A 27,773-nucleotide genomic window follows, 5' to 3' on the forward strand; every position below is an offset into this window, starting at 1 on the left:
TCTACAAACACATTTACAGATGCCTATCATTAAACAACAAAGATTTACTGGAGAACCTATTGAACTATGGGGTTTCAGAGAACCTACATTTGAATTTAAAGACATGAGTGCTCGGTGCAAATTGTACATTGCCAAGAAGGGCCAATCCATACTTGGGTGATGGGACCAAGGAGAACTAAGAATATTGGTTTGATCCCTATAACCAGTATTATTAGTACCTTCAGAACCACAGGAACAGTGAGAAGCAGAAGTCTTTGTTAAAGGATTTCCAAATGTTTTTTTCTGGGAAAATCAGAAGGTTAAACAAAATAGTTCTGAAGGAATCAGCACAGCCCTGTTTACACAAGGTGAGGAATATTCCTTTAGGGGTTATGGATAAGGTTGTGGCAGAATTAGAGAAATTGGAGCAAGCTGATATTATTGAGTGCGAGAGTCATCTGAGTGAGTAGCTCCACTGGCTGTCACTCGCAAGGCCAATCGCAAAGTAAGGCTTTGCATTGACTTAAGAGACCTGTACAAGAATATTCATGTGAATAGGTTTCCTTTGCCTTACATAAATGAACTGTTGGCTATGACTAGGGGATTGAAATGGTTTTATACATCCCACAGCAGCATACCACAAAGTACTGTTACACCTGATACTAAGGATTTGACAACTTTTTTAACACTGATTGGATGCTTCCAATTCGTTGGAGTACCTTTTGGCTTAGCGCGGCAGCAGCCCCGTTTCAAATGTGTATGCTGTTTAAACAAGGTACTTTTTACCAGGATAACATTTCAGTTATGGAGAAAGACGAGGGTGATCATGAGCAGAAGTTTTTTTGTTTTTTGTTTTAGGTAACTTCACCCTAATAGGTCTGCAGTTGTGGGCAGGACCACGATACATGTAGGAAGTCCGCCCCCTGTGTATTGCATCACTGGCAAGAATCTGTTTCTCTTAAGCCCAGACTGTGTAGTTTGGTTGGCGTGTAATATATTTGATTAAGGAACTTGAAGTGTATAATGCGTAAGTTGCAGTTTGACTTGAGGAGCGTGAGTTGTGTGCAGCTGTATTGCCAGTCTTGCTCAGCTATAGGCTCTCCCAGTGTTATTTTCCATCTGCCCTGGGCTGCGGTTGATTTCTCAGCTTGTTCGTCTTGGGTTGCATTATATAGATGCGTAACCAGGTTTTTCCGGTTAGGGGACGTTAGCAATATTTGTAGTGTATTCAATCGTGTAGGTTCATCTGGGAAGGTGGAGTAAAGTGACCTGATTGCTGTGCGTAATCTAAAATATGCAAATTTCTTTAGGGGGTGTTGATGCGCACATAGTGAAGGGTCCGTCCAGTTGATGAATGTGTTATGGGGGAATATTTTGTCATGTGGTTTGGTTTTACCTTTGCACTGTGTTATGTTGGCATGAGTGTGTTAGAAGTTTAAACGCCATTTTCCTTTTCTGCAGCCTCTGCACATGACATATTTTGTTATTAAAGCTTTTCGCCTAGTTGAATATTTTGCTCCACACGAGAATAATATGTTTGCCTATAATATCAGCCTTGCTTGGTAAGCTATGTCTGTGCAGTAAGTGCTGAGGCCTTCAAGGTTATTTCAACAAAGCGCTTGTTGCTCAGTCTGATCAGCTCACTTGCTAGACATAATACATATGCAACTGTGGCCAACTTTGGGTTTTAGGCGCGATTAATAATGCTCTGCACAGAGCATGAGTTACACACTTGATGAATATTCGCATGCAGAGAGTTGGTGCAGGAGATGATGTGATCCATTTCTGCTAAGACCAAAGGTATGAGCCCGCCCTTCTGAACACAAAGAGACCTTCTGTAGATATAATATAATATACTAGCAAGGGAGGGTAAACTGAGGTTCTATTTAGACCTTTTCCCTTTAGCATTTTAACATGCTTTCTCCCTTTGTATTTTATGGAATAGTAACTATGCTGCTAACCTTGTTCCTTACAATATGTTTGCTTGTATTAGCTAAGATACTGGGCTTGAGAACACTGCATTAGAAATAAATATTTAAAACTTGCAAGTGTCCTCATTTACTCCTCGTTCTAGATTGATATGTTAGTATAACAAAAAAGTGTTCATGTGTTTCACGATATATGAGGTGTTCTAAGTCCATGTTCTGGGTTGTCTAAACATTGGGGGCTTGTAGGAACCAATGAGACACTGATTGCTAGTCTGGTAGGGGATTTTGGATACTAAGGTGAGTTTTGGCAAACCCTAATTCACTGAGGTTCCAAGTCTCTATGCACAGTTCTGTGTGGGAGCAGAATCCCTGCTACAATTTGAAGTTAGCCCCATCTCCTTGGCGGGCTTGGGGTGTCTTCAGTGGGCAGTGCCCGTGTGTAAACCGGTAACTTGTGTGCCCTTTGTGTCAGCTCATACCACGCTCTGGAAGTACATTTGGCCGAATGTATTTTGTCTCTAGGCGTGTATCTCACTGGGTCTGCTATGAGTGTAGTCAGTGGCGTGGGGTAAACACTATCCTTTTCCACCACAATGTGGGGTATATACATTTGGGGTTTCGCTCAGTAGTGTGCATGTTGTGCTTGCGCGCATAAAAAGTATAAGTGGAAATCGGTGCCCCAAAACCACCTAGATGGTACGGTTGAGAGAGTACTTTCCAGCTGGTCCTGGCTTATCTGCCTGCCCATGTCAATCTCGGCAGGAGGGAGCATAGTTTAACAAAGAAGGCCTTATTTAACCATATTGGTATATTCCAAAACAGATATAGGAACCTAGGCAGGATTGTCATTTTCTGTAGGGCTATTCTATCCGCCATTGAGAAGGGCATCTTTATCCATTTGTCTATTTGTTCTTCTAGTCTCTCCATTGCCCTGCCATAGTTTTCTCTGATGACCAGTTCCGGGTCTCTGTGGATCCAGACCCCTAGGTATTTAACTGGGTCTGTCTGCCATTCTAAAGGGTACTCCAAGTCAGGTTCCTGTGTGTCTACAGTGAGAGGTATCACAACGGATCTATCCCAATTTATTCGGAGACCAGCATATTGTTCATATCTAATATATTCTCTAATGAGCTCGGTTAGGTTTCTATCCGGGTGTGTGGTGTAGAGGACCATGTCATCAGCATACAATGATATTCCAATGGGCCTAAGGTTGAACTGTAAGGCCGATTCAGAGTGTTTCTTGCGAATTTTGCATTCAAGTGGCTCCAGGATTAGTGCAAAGAGCATTGGTGACAGTGGGCAGCCCTGTCTGGTGCCCCGTGTAATCACGATGGGGTTGGATGTGGACCCGTTTATCCTGACCCGTGCCTTGGGTGCTGTGTACAGTAGGGATATCCATTTCAAAAGGGGATCCGGAAATCCCATCTTACGGAGAGTGACGAACATGAATTCCCACTCTACCGAATCAAAAGCCTTGGCGGCATCCAACAGGGCCGCAGCTGCCGGCGTATCTGGGTCTAATTGGTGGTAGAGTGCGAAGATGGTACGATATTATGGGTGGTGGATCGTTTCGGCATGAATCCTGCTTGGTCCGGGAGTATCAGATTACACAGAAGCGGTTGTATTCTGTTCGCTATGATTTTCGCTAATATCTTAGCATCAATATTTATCTGGTATAAGGGCCTGTATGATTCACACTCCCTGGGTTCCTTGCCCGGTTTTAGGAGCGGTATCAGGAGTGCCTTACTTAGTGAGGACGGAAGTGTGTCTTCTTCGAAGACCTCTTCAAGCATTTCAGTGAAGTGTGGGATCAATAAATCATAGAATTCTTTGTAGAATTATCCGGGAAGTCCATCTAGTCCTGGCGGTTTGTTATTAGGAAGGGAGTTAATGGCATCTATTATTTCACCTATAGATGTAGGGAGGCAAAAGTATTGTCGGTGAGTGTCTGATAACCACGCCAGAGCACAAATCGCCCCTGATCGTTCCGCATAGACTGAATGAGCTGGAAGGGTGTATTACGTTTCCCCCATATCAATACACCCCGAGCGTATGAGGAGTAAGATGATGTCAGTTTAAATGTGGCCCACTTGGTCCCTATTTGTTTTTCTCTAAGTTCGGTCAAGTGTGTCTCCTGCAGGCAGGCCACATCTATTTTGTGCCTGTATAAGTACGGCATCACTTTACGTATTTTTTGCGGGTTGTGTCGCCCTCTAATGTTCCATGCTAGAAGCGCCAGTGGTCTACGCTGTTTCAATGTGTCAGTCTTCTGTCAATTTGCCGTTATCAAACCGATGTATGTACCTATGGTGCTTGAGAGTGTCTACTGTGTGTCCCTTCTCCTTGTTTCTGCTGGTCAGATTCTTTTTGCTTACCCCCCGTCCACCCCCTCCCACTCCACTTTCCCATTTCAGTGGAGCCATGACCAACTTTAACATGTAACACCCCCACTCAAAAATGAAAAAGGAAGAAAAAGTACAAACGTTTGTGTGGTACACACGTAGGTGTCAGAGATGCCCACCTGTTTCTTGTGGCTTAGGGCACATGGGTAACGCCAAGTCCCACATATTACAGTCTTCAACACTTTGTAATAGTACAATTCAAAATTCTAAGAGAGCCCCCCGATCAGCATTGGGCAGTGTCCCATCTTGTACAGTGTCTCTTAATAGAAAGAAGTATACAAATGAAACGTATTAATTATAAAAGGTGATTGTCAACTTATCTGGACCATCATGTCCTAGGATTCCTGTGTTCGATTCCCTGTAGTAAGGCACCTCGTGACGAGGAGCGCTCTCCACAGCGTGCAGGCTGTCCGATGCAGTGTCTACTATACGTTCATATATTGCTGTTTACTCCACGTCAGACATGGTGGTTTGTTCCCCATGCTCTCCTTTAGGTGATCGTCTCTGTGTGCCCGTCTGGCTCTTCTGTTGGACAAACCTCATTACTTCCGATGGCTCAGCGAAGATCCTTGTCGTGCCGTCTACAGTGATTTTGAGTCTGGCCTGGCCGGGTACAGCATGGCATATGGAATGTTCAAATCCCTGAGTTTCTGTTTTGCCATGATGAATTTCTTCCGCACTTCTTGTACTGAGGACGTGAAGTCTGCATATAGGAAAATTTCCATGCCTTCATGAGATAGTTTTCCCAGTTCCCTGGCCTTTTGGAGTGCCGCGTCTCTGTCCCTGTAATTCAGGATTTTGGCAATGATAGGTCTCGGTCTGGACCCTGCAGGCGGTTTCGGCGCTAGAGATCTGTGGACCCTCTCTACAATAAAGACTTCCGAAAATGTGTCCCGGCCCAGCGTGGAAATGAGCAGTTGCTCTACGTAGTGTTCCATTGGACCTGTATTTGTCGTCTCCCAAACTCCCATAAGGCGAATGTTACTCCTACGGGATCGAGCTTCCAAGTCCTCCGCCGTCATCGCCGCTATCTGTTTCTCCATTTTCGTCTGATTCGTGTCCATCTGTACGTGGCTATCTTCGGCTTCGGATATTCTTCGCTCCGCCATGTCTATTCTTTCTGAATGTTTATCAATTTGTTTGGACATCCTGTCGACTCTGTATGTCAAGGAGCCAATTTTCCCATCAATGTTGGATAGCGCGGCTTGTATCGTAGTAAACATGGCTTGGATGTCTCCGTTTGTTACTCCTCCTGTGTCTGCTGTTGCGGCTCCCGCCATTGATTGCAATGCTGGTTGTTTCACATTGCTTTGTTCCAGTTGCTTCTTAGCCTGGTCAAAGTTTATTTTTGGTTGGGTGCGGTCTGTCATCCGGATGTTGCAAGTATGAAATTGTTGTGTTTTCCAAAAGAAGTGTTACTTATTTGGAGCATGAAATAAGCTACCAAGGTATTTCACTTGAGAAGGATCTTGTTGAAGCAATTAAGCTAGCACCAGTGCCGCGGAGCAAAAATGACCTGCATGATTTTCTTGGGTTAGCGGAGTTTTACTTCAAGTGTGGTGTACCTTTTCAGGGAAGGGTATCACATTCCTACGTTGTTGAAGAATGGTTGTAAATTTGAGTGGTCGGATGAATACCAATCATCTTTTAATAACATCAAGAAGGACATGTTCAAGACAGCACCTTTACAAAAATGTTATTCCAGGTGCAAAAGTGTAATAACCACTGATTCCAGTGGTAAGGGATTGTGTGTTGTCTTATCCCAACTAGATGGGAAGGACATGAATTGTTATAGTTTTTGCCTCCAGTGCTTTGACCCCACAGAGGAGAAGTACTCAGTTATTGAGAGAGATGTGCTGGGGTGTATGTGTGGGTTGAACCATTTTCACTTGGCTTTGTTCGCGGTATTTGTGGAATTTTGGCAATTCCGCGATCCGCGGAGAATGTGGAATTGCAGAAAATTCTGCAATCCGCGGCGTAGCAGAATTCTTTCCTTGTTCGTGTTTTCAAAATGCGTGTTCACGTGCGCGGGAGCGACTTACAGGGATCCCTGCTTTTGCCAATGAGTTTTCCTATCCGTTTGCGTAGGGCCGCATGATCCCGCAAGAGTGTGCAATTGCGAACACGTCATTCGGATGCGCCATCGGACATCTGCGTTCTCGAACAGGAAACAGGCATCACGAGCAGGCGGGACAAGTGAAACAAGATGGCCACGATCGCATGGGCAAATTTGCAAGATATTTCCCCAGAGCACACAAACAGCATCCCCGAACAGGAAAAACGCTTCGCGAACGGGCGGAACAAGCAATTCTGCGTGCTTGCAGAATTCTGTGTAGCTCACAGAGATTTTTTACCATTTCACAGAACTTTGCATAACCCGACTATGAAAATTCCGCCCACCCTTAATTTTCACCAATTTGCATGGGAGTCTCATGTGCATGCTTAATGGTTTATGGTTGTGACCACAAAACATTAACCAAGGTCCTTCCTACTCATGGTTTGCCAAGTTCTTCACCCAAAATACATTGACTGACTTTACAGGTTTTGAACTACAACTGTGAAGTTCAATAAGTAACAGGTGCCAAGAATTGTGTGACAGATTTTGCAACTAGAATGTTACTTCCCATCATGGAAGATCTAAGTTGTGAATGGGATGAGTGTTGTGTTGCCATCCTGGTTTGTGGAGAGTTGTAAAGTATAAGTAAAGGACACTGGGAAACTGCATGGACTGAAGATATAATATTTGGCTAAGTAGTTGTGTATCCTGAGGCAGGATAGCCAGAGAAGAAAACATTCGACATGTGGTCACAAGGGAGTAGTAAAACCAAGTGCTGAGTTAAGGAATTGTATTGGTGGGCAGGGCTAGACAAGGAAGTAGAGAGAGATAAATAAGTGGTTGGAATGTTTGAATTCTGATAAAATCCAAGTCATCCTTAGGCTGCCTTCACAACCTATTAATCACCCAAATGGCTTGGGAAGGTTTGGGATCAATGTGATGAGGCCTGTTGAGGATGGTGGAGGTGATGCGAAGTATCTGTTGTCAACCGTTGATCACTTTCCTAAGTGACCAGAAGTAACAATTGTGCAAGGGCAGATGCTTTGAGTGTTGTGCATTTTATGGATTACGTTTTTCAATGGTAAGGGCCACCTAAAACTATTTTGAGTGATAACGGAGGGCAATCCTTAGTGGCAGCCACAGCCCGTGGGGGGAGTTTCCGTGGGGTGGAGAGGCGGGGCGGGGGAGGGGCAGGGTGGGGGGTGTAAAAACTGGAGTATGGATAATTGAAGGTAAATAAATCATTTAATAAATAAAACGAATTTCGTAGCGCACCCTGCATCGCATTTTGCACCCAGTTTTAGCACCCCCCACCCTGCCCCTCCCCCGCCCCGCCTCTCCACCCCACCGAAACGCCCTCCATGGGCCGTGGTTGCTTAGTGGAAGTGCTCAATCTGTTTGTAAATAGAAATGGTATCAAACAATAGTGTGAAGTGCGTCAACAGGGTCATCAAAGGGATTATTGAGTTGACAAGAAGTAATGGATTGAACTGGGAAAAGGAAATTGAAATTATGTTGTGGATGTATAGAACAACGCAGTGTAAAATCACTGATCACAGTCCATTTATGTTGATGAGAGGAAGAATCCCCTTAACTAAAGAGATTATACGGTGGATATCCAAGGCCAGAGTAGTGATTTGGACTCCGGTAGATAAGAAGGAGAGGATAATCCATGCACACTCTGTGTACAAAACTAGACATGGAAAGATACATGGTGTGAGGAGGGAGGAACTTCAAGTTGGTGATTCTGTAAGAGTGAAAAAAGTTAAATGATTCCAAAGGGAGATAGTATATTTTCATCACCTTGGATTCTAAAGAAAATTCTGTGCAATGCAGCTTGATTGAGTGATGGCAAGGTGTGGCCTGACAGGCGTTTGTCTCTGTACAGAGGTGGAAAGATCATTCAATCCTGTGGTACAAATGTTGATTGGTTGGAAGCTGAAGGTGGTATTAACGGAAATCGTGAGAAGGTAGAGCGTCAGTGTAGTGCTGATGCAGAAATGAAAAGCAGGAATGTGGAGTTGAGTGGGGAAGTCAACAACCGGAGCAATTTAGTTGCAGCCACTTGACAATTGGCATCAAGAGGGAAAAGCAGATTCGGCAGAAGTATCACATTGCCCACAAAATGCAAGAATATATTTGTGAGTGATGCTCTTATTATATATTTTTCAATTACACTTATGTAATATATGTAACCTCTTTGAAATATTTTTTATTCATGTTTTTATATTATAACTTCTCACAAGTATCGTACAGTTATGTTGGGGGGTACCTGTTGGGAATTTCTAATTTATTTTTATCTGTTTCCTTGTACATTTATTTTGCACTTACCATTCTTTCGTCGTTTCATAGGAGGACGAAGTGTGGAGTCTGTTGCCTGGTGGCACCTGCTGACATTCTAGGAGTTCTCGTGGGTACCTTAAAAGGCTGGCGGAAGGTGGACTGGCAGGCTCTCCGAGGGATGTGAGCTCCATGTTAAATGTTAAATGTTGTATACTTGTAAAGCGCACAACTGCCCCAGCAAAGGGGCGTCCCGGCGCTGTAAACCGCTGGGGAACCCATCCTGGCTTTCCCTGTGAGATGGTCCCTCCTGGGCATCTCCAAGGTGAAGACAAGCATCCCCAGCGCTGATGGGGCTGTTAGTAGAGATTAAGCAAGCTATTGCCCAGAGTTGCTGAGTGGGACCCATGGTTGGAGTAGGCACCGAGGAGAGAATTATCGAGTCCGCTGACCATGGCCCAAGACCCTGCCGCGTCGGGGTCGAACCCTGGTCCCGGGCCGACCTCTGCTTCCGGGTGTGAGATGGAAAATGATCCTGCCTCGTCTCCTGATTAAATCACACACAGTCCACCAGTGTAATTATTTTTGTCCGTTAAATATTTTGGCTGCAATATGACTTGGCAGAAACAAAAGACAGTACTCGGCAATTCACAAACGGTGAAATCAGGAAATTCCCACAGTTCTGCTGATAAAAACATTTTCCTCTCACCCTTACTGCCAGTGTCAAGCTGCAATGTTTTTGTAACAGGGGGGAAACATTTACAAGGACAGGTGAAAGTGAAGACTCATTTAAGATCTTAACACTTTTGTTTACTTACTTGGCATATCTATAAGAAAAATATGAGTATCCGGAAAGACAGCCTCATTTCCATTGTGCTCAGAATAGCCAGAATTACAGTTTTAATATTCTTGCATAAAAGTGCTAAATTAACATAAATATATGTTTATTGCGCTGTTCACACAATAAAAACCTACCATCTGTGTGGTATGCCCAACAAGATGAGAGCAATATTTTCAAGTTTTGTAAGAAATTTATTTTTCGAACATTTGGAGCTGCAATCAAAACACTAGCTTGAAGTCAATTGCATTCTGAGTACGGCCTCATCATAAAACTAGAGGAATAGTATTTTTTCTGCCTGGCACCGAAATACAAGACGATGTCAAAAATTATAACCTACACATGGAAATGTGGGTTTGTGGTAAGAAGACTGTGAAAAACAGGTATCCAGACAGCATAAAAAATTACCAGCATGAAACCTCTGCTATGCACTTTTAGCAGAGTGCTCAGGAACTGTACTGCCCTCAGCCTCAGCTTTTACCATCACTTGCCAACAGCAGAAACCAACACCTGTGTTCCACCACAAACCTCTAGAGAAGGAGTAAATGAATCAAAAGGACGAAAAGTATTTGTGAACGTATCCAAGGACATGCCAGAAATATTTGTGCCCAATGAGGTTGTCTCAAATGTCATCTGTAATTCCAGAATGATTTGTGCAGTGTGTGTGTGGCATCTATTTTTGTTGCAGCACCAGAAAAAGTTATCACGCCGAAGAAAATCGTTGCCTTTTACTAGTAAAAGCTGGGCCGTCGCCCAGGGCACCCAATGTGCCCTTTTTCATATTTCATATGTAAGAATATGTTAAATTATCATCAGACTAAACTTTTAAACACATAAGGTATAATATAAATGGTGTACAGTCAAAATATCGAGTTTTTTATATTGCATTACATTAATATCGATTCAAAAATATAGAATGGACACAATATCGACTGGACAGAATATAGACTCCAAAAATATCGACTAGAATAGCAATAATATCGATACCAAAATATAGAATCGACAAAATATCGAATGGACAGAATATAGACAATAAAAATATCGAATTAGAGGTAGGTTGATATCAATTTTTAAAGTGTTTTTTATGTTACTATATGTGTGAAAAGTGTATATTTAATTTATAATTTATTTTAATTAATTAATTTTATGGTATTTTTTTAGCGTAAGATAAATCAGTAGCGGGTTGTGGGTTTATAGGGGAATAGGGTGGGAAGTAATTTAATTATAATTAATTAAATATGTTAATTTATTTATTGGTATTTATTTTGAATTAATTGTTTATTATTTATTAATTGGTAATTAATTAAAATTTAATTGGTAATTAATTTTAATTAATTAATTAATTGATAATTATGTTAAATTATTCATTTATTTTCTGTAGCGGGTTGTGGGTTTATAGGGGAATAGGGTGGGAAGTAAATTAATTATAATTATTTAAATATGTTACTTTATTTATTGGTATTAATTGTTCATTAATAGTTAAATAATTATTAATTGGTAAATAATTAAAATTAAATTGGTAATTAATTTCAATTAATTGGTTAATTGATAATTATGTTAATTATATTAATTTATTTTCTGTTGCAGGTTGTGAGTTTATAGGGGAATAGGGTGGGAAGTAATTTAATTAAAATTAATTAAATATGTTAATTTATTTATTGGTATTTATTTTGAATACATGTTTTAATTAATTATTAATTGGTAAAAATCAAAATGTAATTGGCAATTAATTTTAATGAATTGATTAATTGGAAATTAATTAAAATAAAATTGGTAATTCATTGTTAATTAATTAATAATTGGTAAGTAATTAAAATATAATTGGTAATTAATTTTAATGAATTGATTAAATGTTAAACATGTTAATTGTATTAATTTCTTTTCAGTAGTGGGTTGTGGAATTATAGGGGAATAGGGTGGGAAGTAATTTAAATATAAATAATTACATTTTAAATTTATTTATTGGTTATTTTTGTTGAAATTAATAATTTATTATAAAAAACTAATAATTATTTTTAAAACAATTAATTGGTATTCATATTTAATTAATTTTCAGTCATATATGAAGTATTTATGTTCCCTACTGTTGCACTCTCAGGAGTGGGAATAGTAATTTTTACCGCTACGCTATCCAACGCTTTCCCCACTGTTGCACTCTCTGGAGTGGGAATAGTAATTTTAACCCCTACGCTATCCAGCGCTTTCCCTACTGTTGCATTCACTGGATTGGGAATAGTAATTTTTACCCCTACGCTATCCAACGCTTTCCCTACTGCTGCACTCTCTGGAGTGGGAATAGTAATTTAAACCTTTATGCTATCCAACGCTTTCCCTACTGTTGCACTCACTGGAGTCGGAATAGTAATTTTTACCCTCCCGCTATCCAACACTTTCTCTACTATTGTACTCTCTGGAGTGGGAATAGTAATTTTTACCCTCCCGCTATCCAATGTTTTCCCTACTGTTGCACTCTCTGGAGTGGAAATAGTAATTTTTACCCCTACGCTATCCAACACTTTCCCTACTATTGCACTCTCTGGAGTGGGAATAGTACTTTTTACCCCTACGCTATCCAACGCTTTCCCTACTGTTGCACTCTCTGGAGTGGGAATAGTAATTCTTACCCTCCCGCTATCCAACGCTTTCCCTACTGTTGCACTCACTGGAGTGGGAATAGTAATGTTTACTGCTACACTATCCAATGTTTTTTCTACAGTTGCACTCACTGGAGTGGTAATAGTAAATTTAACCCTCTCGCTATCACATGGTAAATATATTGAATATTTTATCATTAATACTATGTATATATATATATATATATATATTCACTGAAAAAACCATAGGTTTGACACGTTATAGTTAGCTGGAAATTTTACTGACATAAAACCAATGAAATTCCACGTTATAGTTAGTTGGACTCACTATAACTTGCGCGTGCAATGCACTGCTGATGACGTCACATATTACATCACTCATGACATGGTCAGTGACATCACTGATGACACCATCCTTGTGACATAGTGACAGACCTCCTTTCACTGTAATGTAACCCTTGAGACACATATTCAAAAATAGAAACTAAAATTTAAAAAAAAATGGAGATACCTATATCAGTTACAACAAGCAATTCAGTAATTCCACTATCTATATTCACATCCACTCATTCACCAACAGTTCTATATAGTCACTCATACATATACTCACTCATCATATGAAGTGATACACCTATACATCCTGTTACACACCGACAGTCATCCAAAAGTTACTCACACACATATTCACACGTGCAAATAAACTATTGAACATCCATTTATTTGAATATAGAGTTATACACACACTTCCACCTTACTTCTATTGAAAATTACACATATTTATTCTCTTAAACAATCACTTATAGAAACACATACTTATTTAAACAGGAACTCTTACAATCTCTTACTCTCACATATACTCACTTATATACATCAATATTCATATATACTAGATTAAAACATATGTAGTTACTGATAAAGACACTAGTGAGACAGTCATTCACTCACTAACAAACACATATAGACACTCATCCACCCATACAGTCCTGTACATATGCTGTCTTCAAAACACATACAAACAGAGAGTCAGTCACTCATGCATCTATGTGCTAAGTAATACCCCCACCAAACCATATAGACACTCATACTGATACTAATAAAAATATCTAATAACCCATATACATACGCATGTAGCTACTTACCAACACATGTAGCCACTTATACACAAAGTGAAACACTAATATATATATTTAAATATTTAAACATAACTCACTAATATTTATTTTTCAGAAAGACACATATTCACTGGATGGTGTCATCAGTGATGTCATGAGTGATGTCACTGACCATGTCATGAGTGATGTAATATGTGACGTCATCAGCAGTGCATTGCACGCGCAAGTTATAGTGAGTCCAACTAACTATAACGTGGAATTTCATTGGTTTTATGTCAGTAAAATTTCCAGCTAACTATAACATGTGTCAAACCTATGGTTTTTTCAGTGAATTTCATAGGTTTTTTAAATGCTACTTCCTAACTATATCGTGTGTAAAACCTATGGTTTTTTCTGTGAATTTCATTGGTTTTTAAAATGCTAATTCAGAAAAATGTCGTGTATGCAACCTATACTTTTGGCAATAAAGTTCTGGCAATATTTTTTTCGAAAACAAGCCGTTTTCTTCACTGTTCAAGTTGCATAGAGACTCCTTGTAAAGCGATACAGAATTCGAAAGTCTGTACCTTGCCTTTTTTTAAACACATTAAAATTTGTCTGTAAATAAAAATAGCCTTACTAAACTTTCGTGCGCGACCCGGTGTGCGCACTCTCGGCAACAGTTGTCAATAAAATGGATATCGCATTTCCAGGCTTTCGTGCGCGACCGAGTGCGCGCACATGCCTATATATTTCGTGAAAACTTTGCAATTTGAACTTTCCAAAAACAGCTCCAGGAGCATATTATAAAGGGCGTTTATCGGCTTTCGATCGTGCGCGACCGTGTGCGCGCACCCGCCTATATATATTTCGGGAAAAGCTCGCGATTGCAACTTATTAAATTTCTTCATACACCCACCATAGAACTTATACTACTCAGAAGATATATTAAATCCGGATATGTTTCGATTTACTCCTTTTCAGGTTTTGAAATTGGACCGCTACTTCCAACCAGATACTATCACCGCGTACACGTCCTGAGACGCGCATGTGAAGTCATGTGACTTGAAAACAACACTTCCAATTGGTTCCTAGTAGTTTCTATGCTGCGTCAATACCTACGCCTGCTTCAAACACATGCACAGTTTTGAAACAGCATGGGCCTGAAAGTCACTGAGTGAAATATCATACATTACAGTCAGCCACTTTCAAGACGCATTCCTTCAGAGGAACACTTACCGTTTATTAGAGGTAGATCGTCCGACTCCACCGGAAAACACCCCTAATAAAAAAGACATATATATAAAATGCGGACTAGCCGCTGTATCGTACTAGCAAACTTTAACTTAAAAATCGTTAGAGAAAACAAAAGGAATCGAACAAAATCAATAGGCCACTGATAGGATCTCTTTTTGACCTTGCTAAAATAGAAACATTAGGAACAACCCCTCATGAGAAATATGAAACTAGTGAAACTAGTGAGAGAAACCGAGCTCGACACCATCTTGCCCCCTTTTAGGCCCCATCACGAACATAGATAGCCCTACATAGCAAAACGTGATCTTATCGCCTGCCCAACTTCAGATCTGACCCCCCCCCCTTTTGCTCTCATGTCCTGTCGGAATGTCTGGCTGTAGATTACAATCACATGTTCCATTTGGGAGGGGAAACGACATCAGAGCGACAAATATTAGAAATATACCACACGACAGCAAAATAACAGATTAAAACGTTTTTATTCTTGAACAAAAATATATTAAAACAACTATGGAGAACCATTACGCGAATAGTCCGGAGGCGACACCATGCGCCAAGGCCTGTCCCCAGGATGAACCAAGGAATCCGTTCCTGGGACCGTGGCAAAGAGCAGCCGGTCGCCATCGGCCAGAGAAGGCATGGGCCCGACCCGAGATGTAGTTGTCTTCCCATTCTCTTCCTCTTTCGGCGCCTTCCAGGCCACGAGGGGGGGATGTCTTGCATATGCCTCCGACCCCCCCCCTCTCTTCATCGCCTGGTCCGGCCATAACAAATGTCAGCAAAACGCCGTGGGGTACACTGGGAGGGAGAGACGGCGCGGACGATAATCTTTCGGCGCCTTGCAGGCCACGAGGGGGGATGTCTTGCATATGCCTCCGACCCCCCCTCTCTTCATCGCCTGGTCCGGCCATAACAAATGTCAGCAAGATGCCGTGGGGTGCACTGGGAGGGACCGGCGGCGCGGACGAGCCTCTCCCGCCTCCCCACGTGCAGGCCCCTCACCTGCACCCCCAACGCTCCACGCACCCGTCAAAGGACTCGTCCACTCTTGCGGTGCAGCGACGCTCCATGCACCTGGCAAAGGACTGTGGCGGTGCAACGATGCTTCGCCCGACAGACTTGAGTCCATCAGCTCCTGCAACCCAGTGACTGCCGGTGGTTGCAGATCTTTCCTTTCAAAATGCTGCCAACAATATTTTCTGAATGGCGTAGCCACGAGACGTTGGCGCTCTCATGCTGACGCCAGCCTCAGTTTGAATGACCAACAATCCGGGGCACGGCGCGGAGCGCGTAACGTAAGCATAACAGGTCATGTGACTTGTTAAGGCTTTTCATTGGTTTAGAAATATTTTTATGAGCATATTTGACTATTTTATTAAAGACACTACACATAACCTGTTTTTCAAGTTATGTTTAATTTTAAATGAAACGGTTTACATTTTCACTTTTTATTTCCAGTAAATTTGAAAAATAAATGTTTATAGTTCCATATGCTGAAGCACGTCAGCTTCCCACCCTATGTCATACAATTCTGACAAATCGGCATCCTCATCATGTTCTTCATCATCCTCAGGATTTAAAATCATCTAAGGGTTCCACTTCCACTGACGTTTCAATGACATGTTCAACAATAAGATCGAGACCAACGGATTGCTCATTATCACTCATGGTTAATGTCCTTATCTTTAAAGAAAGAGAACAACAATGAGATGTTGCAGAGTAAGAGACAAATCTCAGACACTATAATAGTAAAATTGTTTAACAACAGTAACATTTTGCAGCTATTATTTAGCCATGTCCAGCGATGCTGAGGAGGTGAGTCCTATGTCCAAGTTTTCAGTGAACAGGACTCATCTCTTTTTAACCTTCTATAAGCTTCACCAACTCTGTGTCCCCTGCTCATACTTAAATGTAAAGGAGCAGATTTATGTTAACTGGCGCATCCCCAGAGATGCACCAGTTAATGTGCACCGCTGCTCTGCCACCCATGGTGTGCCGCATTTACAATGTGGAGCACCATTTACTCGCAGTGACAAAATGGCGGTCAACACTTCCTGATTTCCTTCGAATCGAACGTTAACAGACGTCACGCAGCAAAAAAAAATTCCGCTCGCGCGCAGCCCCTCCTTCCCCAAAGTAGCAATGTTGGGCTACTTTTGGGCTGCTTTCTAGTAGCTTTTTTGAGCGTCAGAAAGTCTACAAAAGCCGTCGGCAACGGCCTGGGGTGGAGAACCATTACGCGAATAGTCCGGAGGAGACACCACACGCCAAGGCCTGTCCCCAGGATGAACCAAGGGATCCGTTCCTGGGGCTGTGGCAAAGAGCGGCCGGCCGCCATCGGCCAGAGAAGGCATGGGCCTGACCCGAGATGTAGTTGTCTTCCCATTCTCTTCTTTTTTCGGTGCCTTGCAGGCCACAAGGGGGATGTGACATACCTAATAGTATAACTCATATATATCCGACCTCCCCCTCTCTTCATCGCCTGGTCCGGCCATAACAAATGTCAGCAAGACGCCGTGGGGTCCACTGGGAGGGAGAGGCGGCGCGGACGAGCCTCCCCAGATGGAGGCCCCTCAGCTGCACCCCCAACGATCCATGCACCCGGCAAAGGGTTCGTACTCTGTGGCGATATAGGGACACTCCATGAGCCCAGCAAAGCGTTCGCATACGGTGGCGGTATAGGGACGCTCCACGAGCCCAGCAAAGGACTCGCCCACTGTTGCGGTACAGCGACGTTCCACTCACCCAGCAGGGTCTCGTCCACTGTGGCGGTGCAACGATGCTTCGCCCGACAGGCTTGAGTCCATATGCTCCTGCAACCCAGTGACTGCCGGTGGTTGCAGATCTCCTAAAAATGGCGGTCGACTTTGCAGGAATGGGCCTGGCGTGAAAAGTTGGCCTGGTCACCTGTTAACCAGAAAATGGGCCCCTGTCTTTCCTTTCAAAATGCTGCCAACAATATTATATCAAACTCTGCATCGGTACTTACTTATAAATGCAGAAACAACTCAATTAACACAAGGGCTCTTTTCAGAGCCACCTTATATCAAAGCACTCAAACTTCTGATTTATCTCCATTTTCACACTTTTGTAAATAGGTGTGCGCGCCCGAGTGCGCGCACCCCGCAACTTTTTCGAGAAAAAAATATATATATTTTCGCTTTTAAGGACCTTACTGCACACCCTGAGAAAACCTACGCAGCAAAACAATCTCTACCTTCTCCCCTTTCCATGTTCCAACGCTTTGAAATGACAATATATTTACTCGCAGTGACAAAATGGCGGTCAACACTTCCTGATTTCCTTCGAATCGAACGTTAACAGACGTCACGCAGCAAAAAAAAATTCTGCTCACGCGCAGCCACTTGGGTGCGCGCACGCATGCGCGCCTATAGATATATAATTGACTTTAACTTTAATTTTCTCAACAACTACTGAACGGATTTACACCATTCCAAAAAAAGCGTAATCTGCGAGCCGGACTGTACAGTTTTGCCAAATTTCTTATAAATCCATTCACCCGTTCGACCTGTAGCCGAGTCTAAAGGTCCTATGGAAAATAACATGGAGAAAACACGTTTTGGGACCCCCCTTTTATCTCAGCCCCCACTTGACCAATCCCCCCCAAACTTTTAGGGAAGGAGCGCAGCGGACTGAGCCATCTTCTTTGAGATATTCGCTAAGATTCTTCAACCAGGGCCAAACTTATTCGAAAATGGAATGTTGAGGATTTCCTATGGAAACTAGGTCCTAACTATAACTACCTACTGGCGACCGCCAGTAGGTAATATATATATATATATATATATATATATATATATATATATATATATAAATATATATATATATATATATATATATATATATATATATATAAATATATATATATATATATATATATATATATATATATATATATATATATATGTATTAAATATATAGATATATTTTAAAATTATATTAATTATCTATTATTTTTAATGTTATTTAAGTATTTTAAGTATTTCATTAATTTTAAATTGCTTTTAACTATTTAAAAAAGTAGGTATTTTGAATATCAATATTTTTTACATCGATATTTTTGATTCAATATTTTTGTACGTACCTGTTTGGAGATAGGAAGTCGATATTTTGTCATTCTATATTTTTAACTCGATATTTTTGTATATCGATATTTTTGACATCGATATTGTGTCAGTGATCCAATATAAATCTGGTTACGCAGTAGCATAAAGGTAATCCTTGATTGCCACACTATAGTTTTTTTTGTAAATGCTTTCTTATAGTGAGTGTGATTTCTAATACATTGGGGTCACAGTGTGAAAAGACTGACAATATTCTTATTAACTAACTAAATAAAAATATAAGTGCTTTTTGTGTATGCAGCTTACCTGACCATATGCTGGCTGCATATCTCACTGCAGCTTTTCAGAGCCCCCTTTGCAAGGATTTCCAACTCCTCAGGAGTGAAAATGAGTGCCCTGGCACCTGCTCTGTGATTCATGGTGAGTCCCAGCAGTCAGAAGAAAAATGAGCAGTCATGTTTGAGGAGGTCTACTTCACTTAAAGGTTAGGAGGAAAGTAACCAAATGTCTTTACATGATGTGTACTCACACAACCAAATTTCCATTAATGGACACTTAGACAACGCAGGTCAGATTAAGTTAATCACAGACCAACCATTATAATCAATGTAGGACCTCAGACTCTGGAAACGGTGAGTAGATTGCACTTAGTAGTCTGTCGACCATTATGGATAAATCATGTATCCAACATGTTTGGTCCTCTGTCAAAAACTTATATTGTCAGTATAGGGGTATGCCTAACTATATAGTGGACCAGCAGTGCACCATTAACAGGGGCTTCCATCTACTGTGATATTACTTCTGTCAGTAACAGCTAGAACATCCACATTACAAACAATAAGTATGCACTGTCACCCATGTAGTCTATGCCAATCTTGATGGAATTTTTAATTAAAAAATTAGGAAATATCTAAAAATATTATAATACAGACATTATGTTAAACATTTAAAAAGTGTTAGGAGATATTTTTAACATTAGAATTTTTAAGTTTAATTTTTAACTTGTGGCATATTTCTATTATATTTTAGTATTGACAATACATGTTGATATATTTATGTTTAAAACCAAATGAAGAGAAATTATTAAAATATTTGAGATACTATATGTGTTTGTACTTTGACATGGGCCAATTTTTAAACTTGTTGTAATATGTCCACAAATGTGTGGGAACATACAACATTGACACATTCTATGAAATGATTGATGCACCAACTTCTAGAAATCATGCAGGAAAGGAACATCTTATGGAAGTGCAGTTTGAACTACACCAACATGGAGTCTTTAGCTCAAGAACGTCAATCCAAACTTTTACCCGACATCAGAATTGAGACTGCCATCCCACCTATTGTGAAGATTATAGCAGTGTTACATTTGTCTGCTATTGACTCACTCCAGTACACAGGTAGTAAACACCAATGAGATGTCAGAGCCAACTTTTTCACCTGTCCTCAACCAGGTCTTGAATGTATGCCTGAACGACTACATTCAATTTCCAACATATTATACTACTCTTAATAATATCATTGTCATGGTTTGTGCCATGGATGGAATCCATATTGCATTGGTGCCACTCCTGACGAGGAACAAGTGTACTACAATTGGGAGCATTATCACTCTATCAATATACAAGTGGGTAACATAGCGGATCTTTACATCACCAGTGTGTGCATGATTTCCAGGTTCCAACAATGACTTCCGCATCAGCTGCATACCACAACAGATGGAAGACCTTGCGCCAAGAAAGGCCTGGCTTATTGGTAAGCATTAAACATGTTGATGTCAATTGTTGTAGGAAAGTTGTGCCCTTACAAACATAACTTCACTTACATTTGCTTTTTGGATTATATTTTTCTGGGGACTGAGCTTATCCAAATCTTTTGTGGCGTCTAACACCTCTGAAAAACACAACAATTGCAGGGGAAGTCAGCGTCAGTGAAGCCCATGTATGAATGAGGGATGCAGTGAAGCAGGCGTTTCACCTTCTGAAGACCCAGAACAGGTGCCTGGACAAGGCCCGAGGGGTTCTCCTCTACTCCCCTGGGAAGGTCTACAAACCTTATGGATAAACATTCCATTTACCCTTGATGACAGCTACCAGTGGGAATGTTGGTGACATATGTCAGCAACTTGACAGTGATGAGGATGATGGCACTGACCTCAGTCGTAAACTCATTGAATGCATTCTGAGTGATGGTGATTATAAGCAAAAACGTAGTTTGTTTGTATTCCCCATCTCCATCTCTTGTTTTAGAATTTCTGCTACTAATCCACTAATTACATTTCAGTTTTTTTTTGTTTTTCGTTATATTCAAAGTGGGTTTGTTTTAAAAAAACATTTGAAAGTACAATAGTATATTGCCAATTTCTTACACAGGATGATGAGCATGCTATGTGAGAATTTATGTTTTAGAGGTGTTAATGTTTGATTATCAGAAAATGGATTCGATTTGCAAATAACAATATAATGTTGGTTAAAATATGTTAATATTTTCATTTGAAGTGTTGCACAGATATTGGTTATCAAAAGTCCAGTTGTGCAAATTGTCAGACCATAATTGGAAAGTTTCTAAAAACGGTAGTGGTACACTCACTCAGTTACGTAGTGATGTCAGCGTAAATGAGGTTTTTTATAATTTACCTCGCACATGTTATGTGTGTGTCAAACACCCATCAACTCGGACTTGATGATGTCTACTCTACCATATCTATTGACATTTGGTGCCTTTTATAACTGCATCTGAGCTTAAAGTCTGAGAGAAAATATGAGGATAACTCAAGGTGTGGCTGAAAACTTCAATTTGTGTTGCTAGTTTATTTGGTGGAGCAATCGCTAATAAAGTGCAACACAGACTTTCTATTTTCACAATAGGGGGAATAATTATAGACCTTGCATTGTAAAAGTCATATTTATATTTACTTTACCATATGCATTATACTACTTTTTAGGTCATGTGTGAGGCAGCACAGATTATTTTAACTAAGAGCGGCTTGAAACCCTCTCATTTTATGCCATTTGTTGTCTTCATTGTCACTTTTATTTGCTGTCACCTGATTGGTCAACGCCTTCAGATTCACTTTCTCTCTGTTCGTTTCTTCCTTCCAAGGCTTCTGCTGTTCTTGCTGGGATGAGATACTTTTTTTTCTTTCTACTTACACTTTGTCCTTGTTTTTGTTTGTTGCTCTCGCCCTCCTCCATGTTAGAAAGTATACCGCCGACCTACCTCTAGTATCCTACCAGCACCCTTTCACAACCCTATCACCACTACCATATGACCCCCTACTACCACCACCCTACCGCCACCACCCTACCACCAAAACCCTACTACCACTTTATCATCACCACACCACCCTGCCACCACCATACACCACCCTACCACCACCACACTACTAACCTTATCACCAGCCTACTACCACCACCCTACCACCACTCTAACAAAACAAACCTAACCACCCCACCACATCGATTCCACCACCGCACTATCACCACCCTACCACTGCCACCCTGACCACCACCACCACCCTAATCACCACCACCCTACCCTAACCAACACCACCCTACCACCTTACTAAACACCATCCTGCCGAACCACCCTACCACCAACACACACCCCGCTACCACCACTACACTACAACCACCATACCACCACACCGCCACCCTACCACACTGACACTGTCACCCTGCTACCACCCTATCTTCCACTACCAGCCAAACCACAACCATCCTACCACTCTACTCCCACACCATTTCCACTACCACTACCCTACCTCCACCACCCTAACCACCACAACCCTAAACACAACCACCACCACCTTAAGCATCACCACTCTACTCTAACCACCACCACCATCACCGTAACCACCACTAAGAACATCCTAAACATCACCACAAATTTACTAATCATAACCCCCAAAAACCCCCACTATCACATTACCCTAAACACCACTACTCTAACCACAAGCACCCTAGCCCACCACCCTAACAACCACCATCATAATCATCACCACCACCACCAACCAAACCACCACTATCCTACCATAGCCACCACCATAGTATAACTACCACCACCATAGCCACCACCACTATACCCAACCACTACCACCACCATCACTCTAACAACCACCAATGCCCCAAGCCCCACCGTAACCACTACTGTCATCACCACCAACCAACCACCACCCTATCACCAACCTACCATCACCCTAACCAGCACCAAAAGCACCCTAACCTTCACCAACCTACTAACCACCCCAACCACCATCCTCACACTAACCACCATTCTAATCACAACCACCCTAAACACCACCACTACCCAAACCCCCACAACCCTAACCTAACTACCACCACCATCAACTATACCCTAACAACCAACATCAACCTAACCACCACCATACTACCACCACACTACCCAGAACCATATCAACCGCCACCTTACTAACCATCACAACCCTAACTACTATCACCACCACTCAACCCTAAATGCCACTACCCTAACTACAACCACCCTAACCACCACCCTAACAACCACCACCATACCCACCACCACCACTGTAACTGCATCACCACCTTCATCCTCACCACCCTCACCCAAACCACCACCAACCTAATGGTTGCCACCTCCTTAACCACCACCACACTGCCACACTACTTTTTTAGTAGTTATCTTAATGAAATTTTGCATTTTTAAGTTCTGTAGCGGATTGTGTCTTCTTAGAGGGACAAATCATTCCAACATCTTGGAATGAAGCCACTGTTTCCATAATGCTGAAACTAGTGAAGGATCCCTTGAAATGTGAGCCATAGAGGCCTATATCCCTTTTAAATAATGACTATAAAATATAAACATAGATTTTGGCAACAAAAATGGGAAAGGCAACTGGTGCATGAAGAGCAGAAAGGATTTATTAAGGGAAGACAGCTACACAAATTAACCCAGGAATTGATTGATTGAAGCAATAGACATTGCTAATCAAGAAACAATTCCTCTCTCAGTCCTCAACTTTGTCGCCTTCAAAGCCTTTGACCGAGTCAAAGGGCTCTTTTGAGTAAAGTTATTAAACAATACCGATAATGAGAGAAATTCTTAAAGGCAGTGGCCAATATATATATAAAACCCCAAAGGCAAAGATACTGGTAAATGACAATCTTACCAATGAGATATATATTAAAAGATGCACTCGCTAAGGATGTCCACTCTCGCCATTTCTGTTTAATCCGTAAATTGAGCCCTTAGCTAATGGAATAAGAGTAGCTCAAGAAGTTATCCCTTTTAGGTTTCCGGGGTGGCAGAAGAAAGTGGCACTATATGCAGACGACCTAATGGTATTTACAAGAAAATTAAATATGTCATATCAAAAATAGCTAACCTTTTAGATGAATTTGGGGTATTATCGTGGTACCAAATTAATCATCAAAAGACTGAAATTATGGAACCGAACTTCCCAACTCCCTACCCTTTATCAAAAAGCTGAATAAATACTTAGGAACAAAGATATTAAAAAATATCGACAAAATAGCTCAAGTAAGTTTTGAAATGAAGGTGAAGGAAACAGAGAAGCTATTACAAGATTGGAGTAGGCCACTCCAAACTCTTAATAGCTTCCATCATCATTTATAGGGAGATCCAATGCAATAAAGATGTCTATACGACCCAAATTTATATTTATTTTTAACACCATACGACTCAAATTTAAAACACATTGGATTAAGAAGCTACAGTTGGAGTTAAATAGTTTTATTTGGGTCTCGAGGGGAACAAGAATAGCCTGGAGGTATTGCTAGTTCAGACCTCTTACACTACTGTGGGGCTTTTCAATTTAAGAATATAAGGTCATTGCTTAAGGAATCTCTTTCTATGCATCCCACCATAAAGCAATAATAGAAGGGTTTTTTTTCTCTATAAATTCGGTCACGTGAAATATAAAAAAAAAAAAAAACTGAAGGTTCTACAAGCAGCTTGCAAACTCTGGTACCAAATTAGGAGAGTACTAAGAATTTCATATTATAGTACTTATGCCCCAAATTTGGAATCCCCAAGATACTTAGAGCGCTTGAGAGATAAACTGGTAATTCCTATGAAAGATGCTGGAATACCTAAGTGGAGGCAGCTGATTGAAAAAGGATCAATGATAAGTTGGGATTCCCTGTCAATAAGTACTGGTGGAAAACAGTTTAGATTCAAATACTACCAGTTAACAAGTTGGGTAAAAGAATTGGGGAAAGACTATGCAGAAAATATGGAGCTAGAGGAAGAATTGTTAGGTGCCCACTAGGCAAAGAAGTAACAAAGTGGTATTGGACCATGATTCAAGCTGGAGAAGAGCCCTGCCGATGCAGGATGTACACAACTTATGGCAAGTATCTATGTTTGCATTACGGCGCATAATAAAATCTGCACCTCCTAGGAAAAATCATCTTTTCACATTATACAGAGCATACTGGACCACAGAAAAGTAAACAACGATGAACAAGCAATAGGTGTAGAGGTGTCCAAGATCTGGAAAAATAAGAGCAAACAACATCCATATCTTTTGGCAGTGTCCTCGGCTCCAGCTGTCCCGGTCCAGTGTGGGTAAGGTCATAAATGAAGTATTGGGACAAGATACAGAGGTAAGCATAGACTTAATCATTTTTGAGGTTGTGAGTGATAACGTGTGGTCACCCTCCTTAAATAATAGGCAAAAACATTCATTAATTGAACTAATTTTACTCGCTAGGCGGGAGATATGTATAAAATGGATGCTTCCCAGTCCCCTAGTGCTCGTTGAATGGCTAACATCAGTGCTAAAGTTCGAAGGTTAGACCGTAGTAGAGAGGAAAATAAGAAAGTACAATTTTGGGAGATATTGTACCAAACTAGGTTTTAAGGACAAACCGCCCGATTCATCAAACAAAATTGCGCTCGCAAAGGGCCAGATCCTGAGAATCTGGCCCTTTGCGAGTGCGATTATTGCATTTGGGATTCAGCATCCCAAATGCAAAAATCGCTAATTGCGATCTCGCAATTTTGTGAGGAATTACATTTAAGGAATCTCTATTTGAGATTCCTTAAATGCAATTCATCATCCAATTTTTTTTTGCGAATTCGCAATTTCTGGCCGCAATTTACCGCGAGGTCAGACCTCGTGGTAAATTGCGAAAACTCAGAAAAATGCATTTAAATGCATTTTTCTGAGTTGCATGTTACACACACACATGTCCTTTGGACATGTGTGTGTGCAACACCTGTGTAAAATTTCATTTGAGGGGTGCTACAGGGTGTCCTTTGGGCACCCCTGGCACCCTTCAAATCGCTATCTTATTTGCGATTAGCAAATTGCTAATCGCAAATAAGGTATACTCCCCTTTCATTCCTATGGGCCTTTTGGCCCATAGGAATGAATGGCGAGTTATTCCTTATTTGCGATTAGCAATTTGCTAATCGCAAATAAGGAATATGTAGGAATCGCATTTCTTTATGCAATTTCTACATGAATCCCGTTTTGCGAGTCCTTAATAGCGATTCGCTATGAATCGCTATTAGGGGCTCGCAAAACGGGAGAATGATGAATCAGGCTGTAAGTAGTTAGAAGGGCTGTGGTAGAAAGGGAAGTCCAATGATTTCTTGTATTGCAATAAAAAACAAATCCAGGATCTTGCCTTGGAGGTTTCACATTTATTTCAAAACAACATTGGTCCCATGCATACAGGAAGGTTGAAAGGAAATAAAATATAGACAGAGTCAATCTATATTAAGAGAGACATGTCCAGCCGGACAGTGGTCTTTCATAGTTTACTCAATTTTCATGTAGTTATATCACACAAAGTACCTTCCACAGGTCAACCAGTGTGGAACACAAGCCTGTGCCCAGCACTTACAGAACGGGTACAGAAGGTGGATGTAGAGAGCAAAGAAGGGCTTTATAAGGCAAAACACGTTTCTCTGTCATAAATGCAGTTGTACAGAGTATTACAACAAAGCACCTTAAAACACATAGTAATCACGTTTTTGTTTTTGGTACTTAAAAGGTCGATGGCGTTTCGGACCCCTAGTAAATCACGGGGACCATCATCAGGACATTCTCAGTGAAAGCCTTAACAATGATTTAGCCTCTAAATGCCTAGAAGGGGGAAAAAAGGGGAAATATATACATTTAATTACATGGACTAAAGTTTCAAGAACAAGTGACTTAGGGTGACCAGTATGCGTCGCGACTGTGGACCCTGGTGAGGTATGACGAAAATGGTGAATAAAAAGGTGAATAAACAGTGGCTCCAACGAGCATACAGGTAAGGAATGCGGTAGTGCAGCTGTTTACCAGCTACATGCATGCGGTCAGCTCGGTATATACATACACCCGTGGTCTCCAGCGTTTTGCACTTCCGCACTTTTCCCGTAATCACCTCCTTTCCGATCACGTATAGACTAGCTGATTTCCAGTACTTCTTCCGCAATGTAAATAGAACAGCTCACCATCCACCAGTAGTCATGACCTCTGCGCCGATTAGCATGACTTCACGCACATTCCGGCCATTAAACGCTGGTAAACAGCTGCACTACCGCATTCCTTACCTGTATGCTCAAACATGTGTTCGAGCATACAGCTGTGCTGGAACATTTTTGCTGTTCCCATGGTGGTGCCCTTTTTCAGCGCACTGCCATGGGAAAGTAAAAAGGACCATCTGCCTGCACAAGTTGAACTTGTAATTGGGCCCCAAGATACTGAGGCAGTAGGGGCAGCGGATTTATAAGAGTGCATTTATGAAAGCCAAATCATTTTAATGAATGCCACATAAAACATTAGGGACATGAGGCCCCGCTATAAGGCATCTCACAAGCTTCAAAATACAGAATAATGGCTTTCAGGGAGCTTAAAAGTTGAACACCTGCTGGTCCAATATGGTGGGTATGCTTCATACACCTCTCAGCTGTATGGCCTGCTGAGTATATAAAACTGCTGTTTTAAAATACTCAAAGCTGAACGTTTTTTCAAGATACTTTATGCAAACGGTATGCAAGAGTGCTGTCTGATCTGACAGATAGTCCGATGAAATACCACTAACCTTGAGTCTGTACCCAGCGGGGAGGATGTGCGAAGCTAATTCTCCAATTACCCTTTGTGATACCTCTCAAGAGCACACAGAAAAGCTATCCTGAAAAGGCACTACTCAGGGGAAAAAGGGAATGGGATAAAATAAGAAAAAACTGCCAAAGCAAACAGGAAGGCTTCCTCTGCAGGGTCCTCTCTAGCAAAGGGAAGCATGTTCTTGTACATACCACCGATA

Source organism: Lissotriton vulgaris, chromosome 1_1, assembly GCF_964263255.1.
Source record: "Lissotriton vulgaris chromosome 1_1, aLisVul1.2, whole genome shotgun sequence".
In the NCBI taxonomy this organism is placed as follows: domain Eukaryota; kingdom Metazoa; phylum Chordata; class Amphibia; order Caudata; family Salamandridae; genus Lissotriton; species Lissotriton vulgaris.